This window comes from Helianthus annuus, chromosome 16 (assembly GCF_002127325.2).
Source record: "Helianthus annuus cultivar XRQ/B chromosome 16, HanXRQr2.0-SUNRISE, whole genome shotgun sequence".
Lineage (NCBI taxonomy): Eukaryota > Viridiplantae > Streptophyta > Magnoliopsida > Asterales > Asteraceae > Helianthus > Helianthus annuus.
In genome coordinates this window covers 29,952,826-29,962,977 of record NC_035448.2, presented here as the reverse complement: position 1 = coordinate 29,962,977, position 10,152 = coordinate 29,952,826, and positions in this window count along the sequence as shown.

The window sequence follows — 10,152 nt, the reverse complement described above, 5'->3', positions numbered from 1 at the left end:
CATTTCCTCCTATCTTTTTCTGAGCTTCTACTACAGGTTCTTCAACACTTTGTACCTCAGGTTCTTTTGGAGTTTCAACACTTTGATCCTTTTCTGCTTCAAGAACCTTTGACTTCTGAAGATGTTTTTCTTTCTTTCCTCCTTTATCTTTTGGCGGTTCAGCACCAGATTTCTTTGCTCTAACATTTCTTGGAATTACCCCAGCTTGAACTGCTTTTTGCTTCTTTATTTGTTTCTTAGGCTGATCAGGTTCATAAGAAGAATCTTCTTCATCTGATGCTTTCTTCTTCTTTAGCTGAGCTTTTCCTCTTCCAAGAGTTGTTGGATCCAATTCTGATTCTGATTGTGTTGCTTCAGAATCATCTTCACTTGAGTTATCTTGATCCTCATCTTCAGGATCTTAAGCACTTGATCCTTGAACCTTTTGAGCTGCAAGGTCTTCATTCCTCTTTAGATAGCTTTCAAGTGATTGTTTTAGAAAACCAGCCCCTTGCTCAATAACTACAGATGGCCCCAGGATAGTTTCATCTATCAACCTTTGCTGTGGTTCTTTAGAAGACCCTACAAAACAAATATTGACAGATTTATTAGAAACTTATAACAGTTTAGAATTCTAATTGCCTTATGACTCCCCCTTTCACTATACCCTTTTCTACATCCTTTGGAATAGAAACTACAGGGGACGTCTTTGGTGTTCTCTTCCTTTTCCCATCTCTTACACACCACCATCTTGTTCTCTTTTCAGCCATCTCACTCATCTTTGCTTCTTCACTATCAGAATTACTGTTCTCATGTCTCCATTTGTCATTCTCAGGAGCAACATATGCTGGATTTTTGATTTTACATATCATTTGTTTTGTTCTTGCATCATTTTCTTTGGTAATTCTAGCAATGGTCTCCGTTGTTATGTTTCTCACATCCATAATGTCACTTTCATTCTTTGGAATATCCTTGAACTTATCATTGATTAACATCATGATGAATCTAGGATACATGATATACCTGTCACCTTTCTCCTGGCAGTTCTCTTTCATATACTAAAAAATTACTTGAGAAATGTTGTAATGTCTGTTCAGTACCAAACTAGTGACTATATTCATGATGTAATCTGATACTTCATCATATGCTCCTTTCCTGTGTGACAATGAATGTACCATGCAGTGCATCAAAAATCTGTAAGCTTTTGTTTTAGTCATCTTTCCATTAATATGACCAGTAAATCCCATTCTACACCACATTCCTTTTGCAAGACGTTCAGACATAATTCTTGGATCGTTGTCAGAATCTTTCAAGTCTAGAACTCGTCTAAGGTCTCCAACACCAAACTTAAACTCTACATCTATGTCTTTTCCCTTCTGGTCCTTCCGTAGAATTGAGTGTATCATCTTATCTGATTCTTCATATCTAGCTGTATTCCAGAAGGCTCTTACATGAGATTCATAAATAACAGTTCTGTCAGACAAAGCCTTTGCGATGCTGCTTTCTCTTAAAAATTTAGCCATTGCTTCAACCACAGTGCTCTTCGTGTTATCTTCATCAATCACACAGTATACATTGTGACCCTTATCCGTATCCTTTCCTCTTCCCTGTAGATATATGCATTATCAATCATTTGTACAGGTTTTGAGACACAAGGATGAAAGATGGAAATTTTGAAAAAATTGATAACACTGAGATTTCCCATATGATAGTACAAGAGAATCGAATGTCCGATCGGTTAACATTGCTGTCTGATCGGTTGGTTCAACTTATGAATTTTGATTTGTTAATGACTGATCGATCGGTTTACAAGTCTGTTTGAATCAGTTAGCAATGTTGTTCAATCAATTGGCAACGCTATCCGATCGGCTAGCAATGCTGTCCGATCGAACTGTTGTTCGATCGGCTAGAGATGCTGTCCGATCGAACTGCTGTTCGATCGGCTAGAGATGCTGTCCGATCGGCTAGCAATGCTGATCGATCGAACTGTCACTATGCACAGTTATCAAGGTATGATAGAATGTTGTCCGATCGGCTGGCAATGCTGACCGATCGACTAGCAATTTGAACATATTCCAATGGACTAATAAGAATGTTGTCCGATCGGCTGGAAATGTTGTCCGATCGACTAGCAGTGTTGTTCGATCGGCTAGCAACGCTGACCGATCGGTTAGCACAATGCTGAACATTCCATGAAAAATTACAAACTTTGTTAAACACATTTAGGCACAAATTCCAAGGCATTCACCATCCTAACAGGCAACAATACTTGTGTTATCAAACTAATGGTTGTCTGATCGGACTGCTGTCGTATGTTTATATTTGTCGTATGTTCCTACAGGACATATCATGAAATAAATAACTAGGCTATTTAACCTAGTTAAATGGGTAGTCAAAACTATTAAATGACGAAAGTTTGTGCCAATTATGCTTAAGTGGCAAACACGAGGGGCTAAATTGTAACATGGGAAACTAAGGTTTTATAAAACAAAGAATTAAACACACAACACACACATCGTATGTGTGTATGCGTGGAGTGTTCTGGAGAAAAACAAGGGGTTCAAACCCTAGATCTTCAAGAAGCTTCAAATTAAAGGGTGAATCGAAGCTCAAATTCACAACCGAACATGAATTAATGATCACCTTAGCAAGGGGATCACAAGGTATGTTTTAAAACTAAGATTGGTGATCTTTTATGAAGCGGGTTATGTTTTAATCCGTGAATTTGTATGAAATTGAGCATGAGTATGTGTTAGAATCATCATATAGAACATAGATTATGCATGGTTTGGGTTAATTTGATGTTTAGAGGTGAAACCCATTTGTTTTGGTAAGGATGATGACTTGAATGATCAGCCAAGTCCAATCCTTGTTCAAATCTTGTTGTGTTATGTTGTATGTAATGCGTTCTTGTTAGGTAGATTGAATGTGATATGAATTTGTTGATGTTTTTGTGTTAACTGATGAATGAAAGCATGAAGTAGGAAGTAAAGCATGAAACACTTGTACATTATGCATAAATTGGGGCATGCACACCAAGTGTTTGATGAAATGCCTAGGTGAGATTAATAGACGAAATGGTATGCAAGTAATGGATGAAATCGTATAATATGGGGATATGATGTATTTGATGATAAATAAACATGGGAAATCTATTTTTAGATGGAATTCATGTAGGATTTGGTTGGCCATGTTATTTGGTAAAAGTATGCATTAGAATATTGTACTCTATGTTGGAGTGGTATGATGTTTACTACATGTTTGAATAATTGCTTTATCAAAATTGATAAGTAAAAGTACACTAAATGTGAAGCATATGAGATCATTAGAACAGGATGAAGTTAGAATGATGTTGGGTTGTTAAGCATAGGTCATGGTGTTAGTTGTAGAATTATGTTACTAGAATGAACGGAATTAAATACGTTTGGTATGTGCATATAACTAGATGATCATGTGGTTGTATGCTTATTGCATCGTGAGTATGAAATGTATATAGTGTCATTAGTATAGTCTACTATAATGACATGGATGTATGAGGTTAAGTCGAAAGTTCATATGATAAATTGTTGACTTTTTGAAAGTCAACTGTGCATAAGTAGCAATGTTAGACTTTTGTCACAATTGTTATATTATAGAAAGTCATATGATGCGTGTTATATCCATATGTGTTATATGTGATGACATGATGAATTATATGAGTTTGAAAGATTGACTTGTGGAAATATGCCTTATGCTTGTTAGAATTGACTAATGAAAGTCAAATGTGAAACATGAATTTGATAAGATTGTTAATATGTACAATCATGTACGCTAACAAGAATGTGAATGCGATGACATGAAAGTATAGGGATCATGTCAAGATGGATGGAAGCATGGAAGGTTAACGGGTCAAAAGGAGGCGAGGAAACGGATGCGAATACGAACACTTAAGGTAAGTGATTTCTGAAATCACTTCTTATTTATAAATGAAGTTTAGTATGTGGTATATAGGGAAACCAAGTAAGAATTTACAGGTAAGGGTAAGTACCAAGGTAAGTTCATATGAACTTCGTCTATCCTTAATGTAAATTAAGATGATAGTTTCATCATGTTAATGGAATGTGCATGATGTTGCTGAATGTTCATTGTGTTAATGGAATGTGCATTATGTTGCCGAATGTTCATTGTGTTAATGGAATGTGCATTATGTTGCTGAATGTTCATCGTGTTAAGGGAATGTGCATTTTGTTGCTGAATGTTCACCGTGTTAATAGAATGTTCATTATGTTGCTGAATGGTCACCGTGTTAATAGAATGTTCATTATGTTGCTGAATGTTCATCGTGTTAATAGAATGTTCATTATGTTGCTGAATGTTCACCGTGTTAATGGAATGTTCATTATGTTGCTGAATGTTCATCGTGTTAATAGAATGTTCATTATGTTGCTGAATGTTCATCGTGTTAATAGAATGTTCATTATGTTGCTGAATGTTCACCGTGTTAATGGAATGTTCATTATGTTGCTGAATGTTCATCGTGTTAATAGAATGTTCATTATGTTGCTGAATGTTCATCGTGTTAATAGAATGTTCATTATGTTGCTGAATGTTCACCGTGTTAATGGAATGTTCATTATGTTGCTGAATGTTCATCGTGTTAATAGAATGTTCATTATGTTGCTGAATGCTCATCGTGTTAATATAATGTTCATTATGTTGCTGAATGTTCACCATGTTAATGGAATGTTCATTATGTTGCTGAATGTTCACCGTGTTAATAGAATGTTCATTATGTTGCTGAATGTTCATCGTGTTAATAGAATGTTCATTATGTTGCGGAATGTTCACCATGTTAATGGAATGTTCATTATGTTGCTGAATGTTCACCGTGTTAATAGAATGTTCATTATGTTGCTGAATGTTCACCGTGTTAATGGAATGTTCATCATGTTTGTTGGAAGTTAGTCGGTTATGTTTGTTTGTAATTGCATTGATTTATGTTGATATGTTTATAGATAAGGCTCAACTTACAATAAGTGAATGTGACATGTATGTAAGTACGTATGTGAAGACGTAATCATGTATGTATGTAAGTAGATGCGTATGTATGCAAGTAAAGGTATGTATGTATGTACGTAGTTATGTATGTATTGTATACGTGGTTTCAATACATTTAAGTATTAACCTTATTAACAGTGTGCCTCGAGAATGAAATGTAATGCAGGTACATTATTGGAGTTTCGCCAAGGATTAGACACCCGGATGGAATGATTAAATCTGGAAAGATAACGGGATGGGAAGTATATGTGGATAGAACGTAACGAGACTACATGATTGAGAATCTTGTTTGTATATAATGTATGCTAATGTTGCGAATGTATGTGGTGGGTACAGGTTGTACGAATCACAGATTATCATCATGAGGAGTAGCGATTAAAGACCGAGTCATAAGATAGATTGTACGGGAATACTTGAGTATGTAATTTGATAAACATAAGTTATGCTTTTATTTTATTAAATGAGTACGAAGGATGCATATATTGTAAAAGAGTTATTTTAAAATGAACTTTCAAGTAAGTCAAAAAGTTTATAATGAAAGAAATTTTATGGTACGTATTTCCGCTGCGTCTTTTCAGTTAAAGCGTGTTAGGGTCTTACAAGTTGGTATCAGAGCCCTGGTTTGAGGGAAATCAAGTATGAGGAGGTAAATACTTGAACTCAAACCTGTGTGCTCTTGAGACAAGGAACCCGTACAATCCGAGACTCGATCAAGATCTAAGGGTAGAAGCAAAGGTAAGTATGTACTTAAGTATGCATTTGAAAAAACTAACAGTATGTTATGTGTAAGGTAAGCATGATTGCTTGGAAAGGATGATCCGTGAATGCGGTCTAGGACCGACGTCAAGGCATGTAATAAGAGTGACCCCAGGTACGTAAATTTAACATGTGGGCGCAAGTAATGGTATGATCTAGCAAGTGAAAGAAAATTTTGAATGAAATATAATAATGGAATGGTAATGAAGAGTTGAAAAGGTTACACGTGCCGAAACTTATTTCTTCGGACATAAGGTGGAGATTACACGAAGACACGAAACTAGTATGTGGATTGTGTACCTGGCCAGTACACAAGAAACATATGACATTCGTGAGACCGTGATAATTGTTACAGGTATGTCAGTTAGAATTAGGAAGTAGGTGGACGTGAGGGTGAAGAGAAATGTAAGACTTTCAGGAATGAAAGTATGAATGATATGTTAGAATCCGCAAGACGGATTCGGGACATGAAAGGAATGAAAGTATGAATGAAATGTTAGAATCCGCGAGACGGATTCGAAACCAAGAGGTAATAAAAGTATGAATGATATGTTAGAAACCGCGCGACGGGTTCGAAACATGATGAATGATAAGAATGAAAAGATTCGAATGTGTAAGCAATTACAGACTAAGCAAGTAAATATAAAGTAACTGAATGAAAGAATGATCATACTTGGCACGCAAACCTAAATTTTAAAACGAAAGGAAGAAGTTTCGAACAAGTTATGTGTTAAATGTGTTAGAAATCGACTCTTAGGAGTCATAATAAATGACGGGCTACGACCCGGACAATAATTTAAGTATGAATGAGAAGGGTGAGTTTTGTTAAGAATACCAAAATGATGTCATGGATGTCCTTGTAGGTAAACATGAAGGGAAAGACGTACGAATGTGTACCTCTTTACATCTACGGTAAGTAAGAAATGTCGGTTTGACCTTGAAAAGCCAAACTGCAAAGGTCGACAAAATAAGTAACCAAAATAAAATAATTGCATGTAAGGAATGAAGTGTGGAAAATGTTATAGCATGTACGTAGGAAATTGTAAAAGAATTATAGGTGAGTAATCACCTAGTATAATGAATGTTTGAATGAAAAGTGCTAACCGCTAATTTTGTAGATGTCAATGCTAGAACTCTCAATGTGATGAAACCAAACGAATTGGTGAATGAATGTGCACGAGTAAAAGCTCAGTACAAGGATGAATGAAAGCTGGCCTGGTATGGTTAGTACACGCGAAGGAGCGAATCGATCTGGTTTACGGATCGCAGAAGCACGAAATGAAATCAAAGTAAGTATAAAGTTTTAACTCATACCGGATAGATATGGATTAGTAAATTTAAAAGCGACCTACGAGATGAATAATGGAATAGGTATGGTAGGGTATGGAATGTATGATTTTTAATAGTTGATGTAAGAAGAGAACAATGTCATTAAGAAGTAAATCTCAAAAGTTGTGAGTGAAAGTTTTGAGTACTGATTAAACTCTCGTATGATTAACTTGCACGACACGCTTAGTTGTGTATATTAAGTAATACAACATGAAGTGAAAGCAATAGTAATGTGAAATGAACGAAATGATTTAAAAGTAATGTAAAGGTATGCAAGGTACGAGTAACCGTAGAAAACATAGAATGAGGTTAACGTTGGAGTTAAGCATGTAGGTGGGATTATGTAATAGTAGTTTTGTTATGGTAACAAAACAAAAGTTAAATGTTATATAGTGCATGTAGAGAATGTAATTTTTTTATGAGATAAAGATATTAGATCCGTTAAGAACGGGTCATACGAATGTCTGTCTGATTACAAATTGAAGGAGCATGTGTATTGGCCCGTTGTTGACAGGTCAAGGAAATGAAAATGATATGTGAAAGTATGATAAGGAAAGTATTGATTTATTAGGAAGAAGTCAATTATTTGAATAATTTATGAATCAAGAATGAATAGTCACCCATTTTAATGGTGTACCAGTTAGAGTTAAGCATATATGAGTATGTATAAATTACAAAGTAAGATCGTATAGTCGATGAAAACGATATGAATATCGAAATAAACAAAAAGGAATGTTATTAATAGGATGTTGGAATTGTTTCAAGTAAACAAAATGGTATATTGCACATGATATACGAGTATTAGAATGATGAATGAACCATTAGCTATGAAATGCGTTAGAAGCTAACGCTATTAGTGAAAGCGATACTAGTAAGAACTCCGGGACGGGTTCTTGAAAATAGAAGATTGTCACTGAGATGGGCTAGTGGCCGTGTTGATGGGGTAAGGGGAAATGATAATTAGTGTTTAATGGAAATGAGAAAGGTTTCGGGGACGAAACCTCATTTAAGGGGGGGTAGACTTGTAACACCCCAAAACCCGAATGTTTATATTTGTCGTATGTTCCTATAGGACATATCATGAAATAAATAACTAGGCTAGTTAACCTAGTTAAATGGGTAGTCAAAACTATTAAATGACGAAAGTTTGTGCCAATTATGTTTAAGTGGCAAACACGAGGGGCTAAATTGTAACATGGGAAACTAAGGTTTTATAAAACAAAGAATTAAACACACAACACACACATCATATGTGTGTGTGCGTGGAGTGTTCTGGAGAAAAACAAGGGGTTCAAACCCTAGATCTTCAGGAAGCTTCAAATTAAAGGGTGAATCGAAGCTCAAATTCACAACCGAACATGAATTAATGATCACCTTAGCAAGGGGATCACAAGGTATGTTTTAAAACTAAGATTGGTGATCTTTTATGAAGCGGGTTATGTTTTAATCCGTTAATTTGTATGAAATTGATCATGAGTATGTGTTAGAATCATCAGATAGAACATAGATTATGCATGGTTTGGGTTAATTTGATGTTTAGAGGTGAAACCCATTTGTTTTGGTAAGGATGATGACTTGAATGATCACCCAAGTCCAATCCTTGTTCAAATCTTGTTGTGTTATGTTGTATGTAATGCGTTCTTGTTAGGTAGATTGAATGTGATATGAATTTGTTGATGTTTTTGTGTTAATTGATGAATGAAAGCATGAAGTAGGAAGTAAAGCATGAAACACTTGTACATTATGCATAAATTGTAGCATGCACACCAAGTGTTTGATGAAATGCCTAGGTGAGATTAATAGATGAAATGGTATGCAAGTAATGGATGAAATCGTATAATATGGGGATATGATGTATTTGATGATAAATAAACATGAGAAATCTATTTTTAGATGGAATTCATGTAGGATTTGGTTGGCCATGTTATTTGGTAAAAGTATGCATTAGAATATTGTACTCTATGTTGGAGTGGTATGATGTTTACTACATGTTTGAATAATTGCTTAATCAAAATTGATAAGTAAAAGTACACTAAATGTGAAGCATATGAGATCATTAGAACAGGATGAAGTTAGAATGATGTTGGGTTGTTAAGCATAGGTCATGGTGTTAGTTGTAGAATTATGTTACTAGAATGAACGGAATTAAATACGTTTGGTATGTGCATATAACTAGATGATCATGTGGTTGTATGCTTATTGTGTGACACCTCGGGTTTTCCCGGACAACCTTTCGATGTAGCATGTGTGTACGTAATCTATTAAAATGAAAAATTTGAACTATTGTGTTACATGTTATGTGTATTTATGTATATGTGTATATAGATATGTACGTGTGTGAGGTGAGCCGAAACCACGACCCAACTCGAGACCCCTTGGTCTCGAGTGAACAGTAAGACATATTAGGGGCCGGTTTGGTTTGGGCCATGTGAAAGCCCAAGTCGCAACACCCTAAGCCCACTCGAGATCTTATATAAACCAACCCTCCCCTCCCTTAATCATTTTTACAACACACTCCTCTCATACTCACCCTCATTCTCTAACTCCAAAACCCTAGCACAACACCCTCATCTTTCCTTCTTCCTCGGATCAACCGGTAACAAGATCACTCTCGGATTCTAGCTCGAGATCATCATTTGGAGCTTGGTTCATTGATTCCTTGTACCCCTACTTCCAACCGGTTAGCATGAATATCTTCATAGTTGTTTTGCTTGTTTGTCTTGTTACTAAGATGCTTGATAGTGCTTGATTGTTGATGTTTGTTGTGTATGCTTATTGATGCTTCATTGTGTGAATCAAAAAGGTGTAATATGGGTAAACGGTTAAGTGTTGCTTTGATATCTTGTTTGTGTGCTTTAAAGAATGGTTGTGATGTTGAATGGTTTGGTTATCCGGGTAATGATAAGGGTGTGGTTAGAGGATTTATGCATGATTTAGGGTTGAAATGTTCATGAATTGTGTGTTATCCGGCTTGTTATGATTGATTGGTTAAGTCCTCATGATAGTGTTGTAAAATACATGTTTCGGATGTTTGAATAAATGAAGAACACC